Source organism: Castor canadensis, chromosome 4 (genome assembly GCF_047511655.1).
Source record: "Castor canadensis chromosome 4, mCasCan1.hap1v2, whole genome shotgun sequence".
Taxonomy (NCBI): domain Eukaryota; kingdom Metazoa; phylum Chordata; class Mammalia; order Rodentia; family Castoridae; genus Castor; species Castor canadensis.
This window is the reverse complement of record NC_133389.1, coordinates 119,093,796-119,104,145: the sequence shown is the minus strand read 5'-3', so window position 1 is coordinate 119,104,145 and position 10,350 is coordinate 119,093,796. Positions and strand designations below refer to the sequence as shown.

The window sequence follows — 10,350 nt, the reverse complement described above, 5'->3', positions numbered from 1 at the left end:
CTTTGCAAATGCAAAGCCCTGAGTTCAAAACTCTAGTTCCACAAAAAAAGAAAGAAATGAGAAATAATAAAACTAATCAGAACTTACCTTTATCTGGTTCCAAACATCTCTTTCTCCTTTATATCTTAATTACCCCAACAATACATGGCTTTGCCTCATTCCCCATATCAAGAATCACCGTACACCCCCTATCTTATGGTCAATGACCAAGACCCAACTCAAATCCTATCCCAGAACTGAGGAATTACTAAGTGAAGAGAAAACTTAAAATTATCAGTGCTTCTATTTACATTGGTCTCAGAGCAGGCCACTGCCCTCCTTTAGCTCAAGAGATTTTCCTCATCCCCTCTTCCCTTTCCTTTGAGAGAAGCCATAGCCGTTGCTCCAATGATCCAGCCATTTTTTGAATGAAGGTTTGGTACCTAGTGCAAGGACTATTTATCCATAGGCTATGTTAAAATAATTAATTGCTCTCATTTTCCCCCCAGCTGCCCAAATGCCTAAAAGAAAGAAGGGGAAGGGGAAGACTGTGGCCCTAGACCCTGCCGTCCTTCCAAAGCAGGTGGCCAAGAAGGTGGTAAATGTCCTGTTTGAGAAAAGGCCTAAGATCTTTGGCACTGGACAGGACATCCAGCCAAAAGGACCTCATCTGCTCTGTCAGATGGCCCCACTACATCCAAATACAGTGACAAATCATTATCTTCTCTAAGTAGCTGAAAGTGCTACCTGTGATTACCCAGTTCACCCAGGCCTTGGATCACTGACCAGCCACCCACCTGTTCAAGCTGGCCCACAAGTAAAGACCAGAGGAAAAAATAAGAGCAAAAGCAGCAACTGTTGGCCTGGCTGAGGAGAATGCAGCTGGCAAAGAAGATGCCCCCACAGAGACCACCTGTCCATCAAGCACAGCTTAATACTGTCATCCCCCTGGTGAGAACAAACAGGCTCAACTGGTGGTGATTGCACATAGTGAAGATCCCACTGAACAGTTTTCTTCCTATCTGTCCTGTGTGGTAAAATTGGGGGTTCCTATTGCATTGTCAGGGGAAGGGACAGCTGAGGCATCTAGTCCACAAGAAGACAGGCTCCCCTACTGCCTTTGCCCAGGTTAACTCAAAAGAAAAAGGAGCCCTGGCTAAGCTGGTGTGAACCATCGGGACCAACCTCAAAGACCAAGATGAATGAGATTCACTGTCATGGGGAGGCACATTCTAGCCTGTGGCTTGCATTGCCAAGCTGGAGAAGGCAGAAGCTAAAGAACTTGTCACAAAGATGGGTTAAATGTACACTGCTGAGTTTTCTGTACAGAATAAAAACTATCATAAAACAAAAGAGAAAAAGAAACACATAACATCATAACACGTTGGCAGGATATAAAAAAACAAACTCATAACATTTGTGAGAGTGCAAATTAATTTCTTTGGAGGGTTCTATCAAAGTAGATTCTATCAAATCTACTTTAGTAGACATCTGCTAAGTCTTATATTCCTCAACTACTTAAAATGTTATGAGACATGATTTCCTTTCATTACTCTGATTCCTCTTCTTTGAAAATGCCCAGTTTATCTGTAACTGTCTCAAATTGTAGCTTCCAGAGCTGAAAATAATAGTCCATGTGTGATGTAACCAACCCAAATAACATGGATCATCACCTTACTTGTTTTGTATAGCTCATTTCAAGTGCAATTGCCTAAAACTGCATTAGACTGTTTTTTTTTTTTGGTCCAATTACATTGCAGAATTATTCTAAAATTGTTAATTGAAAATGTTAACTTTTTTAAATGAGTAGAGATAACCCATGTTGCCACCTCGTGCCTATGAACAGTAGTAGTTTTTTAGATCCAAATCAGGATGCTATACTTACAAATTAAATTTCATCTTTGCTAGGCTATGTTTTATGCTTTCAGCCTTTCACCAAATGTCCCTAACTACCCACCTTTTTGATCACTTCCACCTCAAAATCTCTCTAGCTAATGCGTCTATTTCACTTTTTGGTACATCACATGTACTACTTCAACAAGTTATTATCCATTAACCAAAGTTTGCTGTAAATTGTAGACTGACATATCTTGTTTTCTGAACCTACATAATGCCACAAATACAAACTCTTAAATTGGTCATTGTGACACACACCTGTAATCCCAGCTAGCGTTTAGAAGGCTGAAGCAGGAGGATCGTGAGTTTAAGGCCAATGTGGACTACATAGTGCGAACTTACCTTAAAAAACAAAACAAAATTTTAACTGCTTACCAGTAACAATCAAAAATGAAATTAAAGAGTATCTAGTTTGTCTTACACTGTCTTTCTAGTCAACACCTATGAGCGTCCAGATGTGATTGCTCTAGATTGATCAAGGGACCTCACTATCTTTTTTCCCCTCAATGGGGATGAGTTGTACCCTACTGACATATTTGTGACAATGTATACCTTCACCTATGGGTCTTGGGTGTTATTCACTTCTTTTTAATACATTTCTCCCCCAAATTTCTCAAACAGATCATGCCTGGTGCAGGTGTCTGAGAAGACTGTGCTACTTGGCCTTCAGTGCTTGAAGAGTCTCAGCTTCAGACTTTAACTCCTAGTGAAGTTACAAATATAGCTACATAGGTGCACTAAAATTAAAGTAGGTATTCCAAGTCAGTGGTAAACTTGTGTCCCACTCTAACTCATCTCATTTTTATGCAATGTGAGTAGATATATTTTAACATATCCTCATATAATTATTATCTCAATAACAGAACAACATTACACTATATGTTGAGGTTAAAAGCAAAGCATTAAGTGGAAACATTTTAAAATGTACCATGATTTATGTTACATATTTCTAATATTTTATTTTTAAATACATCTGGTTGTACTAATAAATGGAGATAATTCAGGCCTTTCTCAGTCCCTCAGAGACCCTAGAGGCAAAAAGAGCACCATACTTACAACAACTTCAATCCACACTAGATGCCCCTTGTCGACAAGGCTTTTTACTGCTAATTCTTCTTGGAATTGTTTCTTCAATTTGGTACATTTTTAGTGTCTAGCAATAACTGTATGAATCACTATGCAAGGTTCCATGGAAAAATAAGTATCAACAACATAAATGCGATCCTTTCCCTCAAGGAGCTTACTATTGCCACAGACACATACACATGCTTGTAGCATGAGGGAAAGAATTGAGTAATGTATTTTAGGAGTAAGCAAAATTATCCAAATCTAGAAAGAAAGAAACATAAGGCAGATTTGGAGATTTGGGGAAAGTTTGCCAGCCCCTTATTTCCACCCTATGGAGCAAACTTGGGGTTCTAGTCACTAAATTCTTTTTAGTTCCTTTTTTTACTTCTGATTTAGCCCAACTTGCCATCCTCTGTTACAGAGTATTTCTGGCAAACATCATGTATGGGAAGGTAATATTCTTGTCCAGAGAAGACACATAGTCATGCTTGTCCCTAAATCCTTCTGTTGCCAAGATTCCACGCCACTTTGTCCTCCAGTTTTGCAACTACTTTAACTGATGCTGTCACAAGGACTATTCTGGTACTTTAACCAGCCTATCCTATGGTATACAATATCCTTTCTCTCAGTCCTATTCAACTGGGACAGAGCTGAAATATTGCAAATAGAACTCTAAAAAAGGAGAAAAAGACAGATCAAAATAGGTAAATGAGCTCTTATCCTAGTTTAAGCTTCATAGATCACATTGACTAAAAGATACAGAAAAGTACACAGCATCCAATTTCTTCAATTCTGTCACTTCAGAGTGTCTTAAGCTTATTTATTAATGAGGGACAAAAGCCAGTATTATTTGAAGATAAATCTCAGTTTTCTCTTCCTATCATTTTTCATGGTGTTGTTCACATTTGAGTGGGCATAAATGACTACTCTTTGATAGCCACGCACTTCTAGCTTCTGGACCTGGGAGATGGATTATGATCTTCCAAACAAAATATGAGCAAGAAGGATTAAACTTCAGTCTAGATTCCAGTAGAAATATAGGCTTTCTACATAAGCTTTCAAATTATAATTCCTGTCACATATGCAGATAATGAATTCAGGCAATAGAGCAGAGTCAGAGCTGAGTTTTTTTTTTTTTTTCAAGTCTTCAGATTCATGATCAAAGACTAAGAATTCTCCATAGATCCCAAAAGAAGAGCTGGTCAACCATTCTAATAAGGGTCAGCTCAGGACAGACTCCAGAGAGTCCATCCATGCTGAGAAAGAATATACCTTCTATAAGGCTGAGGTTTCTTACTAATTCATTGGTGAAGCAAAAGTAAAAATATCAGAATCCAATGATTTACTTTTTATTTTTTATGGATGCACTGATAAATAGCATACATTTATTAATGCAGACTTTAATGAACCACAATGAACTCTTCTACACTTTCCAAAAAGAAGTCAGTTAAATAATTATTTTAGGTGCTGCTGTATAGAACCATCTAGCTTGGATGAATCCTATTTATCACTAGAACTATAGTTTCAGTATCTAGAGAAGTATATTGATAAGAGCTAGACTTGTCTGTAAATGACAGAAAATGTCAAGTAACAATATTGAAGTTTATTTTCTTCTCACATTATCATGAACAATTCCAACCTGGTAAATCCACCAGGGATCCAGACCCTGATCTTATTATTTAGCTGTCTCCAACATGAAGTTTCCAGGATAAAGTTCCAGTTTCAGCCATCATGTCTTTGCACTTCAGCAACTAAGAAATGCAAAAGAGAGAAAAAGATATAATTATCCTTCTCTTTCAGGACACACATTCCGTCCTCTTGGTCAGACTTGACCACGTGACCACAAATCACTATAGGTAAGAATGTGAATTTTAGCCTTCTAAAATCCACAGTCTAGACAGAAATCAGAGGCTCTCTCATGGTAGAAGAATAGAGAACAGATATTCAGAGACAAACAGCAGTTTCTGCTGCAATAATTGAAACTCCTCTGCTTTACACAATTTTGACCTAATGAAGTATTTTTCTGTTTAAGTATAGCAGCAGTTAACATTTGTTATGGCCAAACAATTAACTAACTCCTTTTAAAATAGCTTCATGGCATGAGTTGTGCTTGTGTCTGCCAACCCCCCATAAAAAGAGACAAGTCAAAGTGCTAACCCAAGTACCTCAGAAGATGACCTTATTTGGAAACAGGGTCTTTGCAATTGTAGTCAAGTTGAGATGAGGTGTTTAGGATAGACTCTGACCCAGTAGGTTTGGTATCCTTATAAAAATGGAAATTGGGACACAGACATAGCCATGAACATTAGACAGAGTATGTGAAAACACAGGGAGAATGCCAAGTGAAGATGGTAGATTATTATATCTTCAAGCCAAGAAAAGAAAAAGATTGCTAGGAAACCACCAGAAGTTGGGAAGAAGCAAGGATTCTCATTCCTCAGTACCTCAATCACATCCTCACTCCTTAACCAGAAGAGATTATAGTGGCTCCACAAGTACTTAGAGTAAGAAAATACCAAAATATTTTATATGTAATAAAAACATGATGTCACAAAAGTAAAATAGTGTTTAATGAGTAAATATATAGAAGATAGTTATAGGAATGATTTTGTGGGCTGGAGCATGGCTCAAGGGCTAAAGTGCCCACCTAGAAAGTGCGAGGCCTTGAGTTCAAACCTCAGTACCACCCCCACTCCAAAAAAAGAAGAATTTTGAAAAATGAAAAATATCTAAGCAGTCTTTCCTGACTCTTCAAAGACTGAGGATTTCCACTTCTGAAAATTTCAAAAAGAGAGAAAGAAAGGTCTATCATATTTAAGATTGCTTATTGATGATCTATTTGTTACAGCAAATAAATCAATATTCCAATATTGTTCAGACTATCAAGTATCTTTTGGGACAATTTGTTTTCTGTTTGTTTGTTTGCTTGCTTGCTTGCTTGGATGGCTGGTTAGTTAGTGTTTTGAGGGCAAGATCTTGCTGTATAGCCTATTCTGACCTTAAATTTGTAATCCTCCCATCTCAATCTCTAGAGTACTGGAATTACAAACATGTGATACCACCCCAGGCAAGCATCCACTTTTTTTCAGTAGTGGGGTTTGAACTCAAGGCCTTCAATTTGAGCCACTTCACCAGCCATTTTTTGTGAAGGATTTTTTTGAGATAAGATCTTGAGAACTATTTGCCTAGTCTGGCTTCGAACCGTGATCCTCCTGAGTAGCTAGGATTACGGGCGTGAGCCACCAACTCTGGGCAAGCATCTACTTTTTTACAAACAAATTAAACAAATAAATAAAAGTGCTCCTCTTACAGACTCCTTACTAAGATTAGAGGAGAATGAATTTTTCCTCAGGAATGTGTATTGAAAGTTATACCTCTAATTTCACCCAACTGCCACCTTAATACTGCCAAAGACAAGTCAGACTAGCCATTATGAAGAGCTTTCTAATTCAGACTTCTGCCCAGATAGAGCCTTCTTCAATTATCTCTAAGAAAGATGAGTACTCTTAGAAGTCAATGAGCCTTCACGGTAACCAAATAATGAAAAAAAGTAATATTCCTACATGGGCAAAGAATGCTCTCTATATAATTGTACAATCCCATAAAAGCTCAGATTAAAGCTCTCTTTATTCCTGAAAGTCTGATTTTCATGGCCTCGGTCTGAGGCTAAAGCAAACAGACTCAGCAAAATTGTTTCCTTGAATTTCTTGCATGTGAATATGCACTTATCCAACAAAGTACTGTGTAATCTGACTAAACTGAAGGGTTCTAACACATTGTGTTTACCTCTGCATAGGAGAGCTGTTAGTGTGTCTATGTTTTCTTTTCTTTCTTTTTCAGGTTTTCTCATTGAGATTATAGAACTTTTGACATTATACTAAATAATAATAACATCTTGAAAATTATATATTAAAAAAAAAGGTACTCAGCTTGAACTACAAAGTGAGTTCAAGGCCAGTCTGGGTTATATAGCAAAATGCTATCTCAAAAAACAAAGTAAAAGGCCTTTTAGATAAAGATCATTAAAAATATAGAGAAAGATCAGTAAAATATGTATTAAAAATTATATAAATGACCCTATGTTATTTATCTATTACTGTGTAACTAATAACTCCCAACATCAGTGCTTTAGAAAAATCAGTAAATATTGTTTCACATTTTCTGTGGATCAAGAATTTGAGAACAATATGTTTGGATGGCGCCTGGCTCAGAGTCTTTGATGAGGTTGCAATTAGGATACAGTCAGGGGCCTCAGCCATCTGAAAGCTTGATGGAGCTTGGAAGTCACTCCCCACCCCACACACTTATCTCATTCACATGGCAGTTGCAGGAGACTGGACTTCCTCACCATGTGGGCCTCTCTGAGGTAATTAGAATTTCCTTGCAACATAGCAGCTGGCCTCTCCCAAAGTCAGTGATCTGAGGAAGCAAGGCAGAAACCACAGTGACTTTTATGACTTAGTGTCGGAAGTGACTCACATTCATTTCCATCAGATGTCACTCCATCGGATGTTATTAGAAGAAAGTCATATCACTCTCAAGAGAATGGAAATGAAGCTGCTCCTCCTCCTCCACTTTCTCCCCCTCCTCCTCCACCACCTCCTTCTCCTCCTTCTTTGTTTTTCTTGTTTTAGGGGACAGAATCTTGATGTAGCCCTCAAACTCCATGCTCCTGCTTCAGCCTCCTGAGTACTGGAATTACAAGTACAACCAGCTGCGTCCAACTTAATCTCTGCTTCTTAAAAAGAATTATCAGAAATTTTGTGAACATACCTTTTAACCCCACAGGCTCCAGATCTATAAAAGGAAAAAAAATAAAAAGTACAAATACACAGGCAGACACATTTTTTTTCATTTTTCTTTTATTATTCATATGTGCATACAAGGCTTGGGTCATTTCTCCCCCCTGCCCCCACCCCCTCCCTTACCACCCACTCCACCCCCTCCCTCTCCACCCCCCTCAATACCCAGCAGAAACTATTTTGCCCTTATTTCTAATTTTGTTGTAGAGAGAGTATAAGCAATAACAGGAAGGAACAAGGGTTTTTGCTGGTTGAGATAAGGATAGCTATACAGGGCATTGACTCACATTGATTTCCTGTGCGTGGGTGTTACCTTCTAGGTTAATTCTTTTTCATCTAACCTTTTCTCTAGTACCTGTTCCCCTTTTCCTATTGGACTCAGTTGCTTTAAGGTATCTGCTTTAGTTTCTCTGCGTTGAGGGCAACAAATGCTAGCTAGTTTTTGAGGTGTCTTACCTATCCTCACCCCTCCCTTGTGTGCTCTCGCTTTTATCATGTGCTCATAGTCCAATCCCCTTGTTGTGTTTGCCCTTGATCTAATGTCCACATATGAGGGAGAACATACGATTTTTGGTTTTTTGAGCCAGGCTAACCTCACTCAGAATGATGTTCTCCAATTCCATCCATTTACCAGCGAATGATAACATTTCGTTCTTCTTCATGGCTGCATAAAATTCCATTGTGTATAGATACCACATTTTCTTAATCCATTCGTCAGTGGTGGGGCATCTTGGCTGTTTCCATAACTTGGCTATTGTGAATAGTGCTGCAATGAACATGGATGTGCAGGTGCCTCTGGAGTAACAGTCTTTTGGGTATATCCCCAAGAGTGGTATAGACACATTTTTTTTAAACTTTAAATTATCACTGAGAGTAGACATGCAATAATTTATTAAAAATTATCCTATTTTGCATTATTTTCTACTTTTTAAAGCAAATGTTTTATTTTGTGTTTAAAATGAAAAGTTTTAAGGAAAAGGGAATGATAGAGTGTCAACAATTTTGTAATATCTTACATCTGTGCAGCTAGAGGACAAAATGATATGTACTGAAAGCTGTTGAAAAATGGAATATGAGGTAAAGGGGTAAAGGAAAGTAACCAAGGAGCTGAATGGAACAAAGTTAAATATAGTCACAGCGGGAACACATAGAGAAATCCCTTTGAACACTGACTTAGAAATAAATAAAAAAGAGTGTGGGATACTTGTGGGAGGGGAGAGGATGACCAAAGGAGATTAAGGTCCAAGGGAATATGGTTGCTAGACTTCATATACAAAATAAAACAATGAAATATCTTGAAATTGCTTTAAGTGGGGTGGGAGGGGAGCTAGGAGGAGAGAGGGTGAGGCAATCTAACCAATGTACAACATAAGCCTATTTGGAATTGTCACAATGAATCCTCCTTTACAATGAATATACCCTAATTTTTTTAAAAAACCTTTAGAAAAACCAAAAAAAAAAGTTTTACAGATTTTATAAGTTTATACTCCCAGAGATTTGTGATCCATATAGTAAAATTAATTGTATTTAATCAATAGATCAACTAGGACAGAATTGATATTCTTAGAATATTTATTGCTCTTATCCATGAATATGGTAAATCCTCCATTTATTTAAGCCTTATTTAATTTCTCTCAACAGGACTGGAGTTAGAACTCAGGGCTTCGCACTTGCAAAGTCGGCACTCTACTGCTTGAGCCACACCTCCAATCCATTTTGCTCTGGTTATTTTAGAGATGGACTCTCAAGAACTATGAGCCCAGGTTGGCCTGGAACTTGGATTCAACCTATCTCAGTCAGCTTCCCAAGTAGCTAGGATTAAAGATGTCAGCCACAGGCACTGGGTTTAATGTCTTTTGATTGTCATAGTTATCTCTGAAGAGATTATGCACCTCTTCAGAAGTAGTAGGACATAAGCATTCTCCGATCGTACCTTATTCTTTTTAACCAGATAATTGTTTGTTGTTGTTATGAAGATATTAATACATGTTCAGGCCAATCTTAGCTTATCTAGTCTTCTCCCTAAACTCTTTTGTTATGTCTAATATTTTTTCTGATTCTCTTGGATTTTTCTTTACAAATATCTTATTATTTAAATAATGATAGTTTTATCATTTCTAACAAATGATACCTTTCTAACTTTCTAATCTTCATATCTCTGATTTTTCTGTCCTTCATTATATGATTGCCCTGGGCTAGAAACTCTAACATCATGTTAAACAAAGTCACAATCATGGACATTTTTGTTTCATTTCTGAATAAAATGAGAATGCTTCCAAAATTTACCCAAAACGAAAATATTTGCTATAGTTTATCAATTTAAGGAAATTGTCTTCTGTTTCTAAATTATACAGAGTCTTTTAATCATGACTTCAACATTATGAAATATGTTCCTGCATTTAGTGAGACAATAACATGGCTGTCTCTTATAATAGGTTAATGTAGAAAAGTTTTTATAGATATTTTAAGAAATTCTTTCATCCTTAGAATACATTAAGTGGGTGGTAAGGGAGGGGGTGGGGGCAGGGGGGAGAAATGAACCAAGCATTGTATGCACATATGAATAAAAAAAAATTTTAATAGACAAAAAAAAGAATACACTAAA

At 37.3% G+C, this 10,350-nt stretch overlaps 1 pseudogene; it reads left to right on the top strand.

Moving 5' to 3' along the window:
* The first annotated feature begins 496 nt into the window (after positions 1-496).
* Positions 497-1,281, top strand: LOC109675005 (large ribosomal subunit protein eL8 pseudogene; annotated as a pseudogene).
* Positions 1,282-10,350: the final 9,069 nt, after the last annotated feature.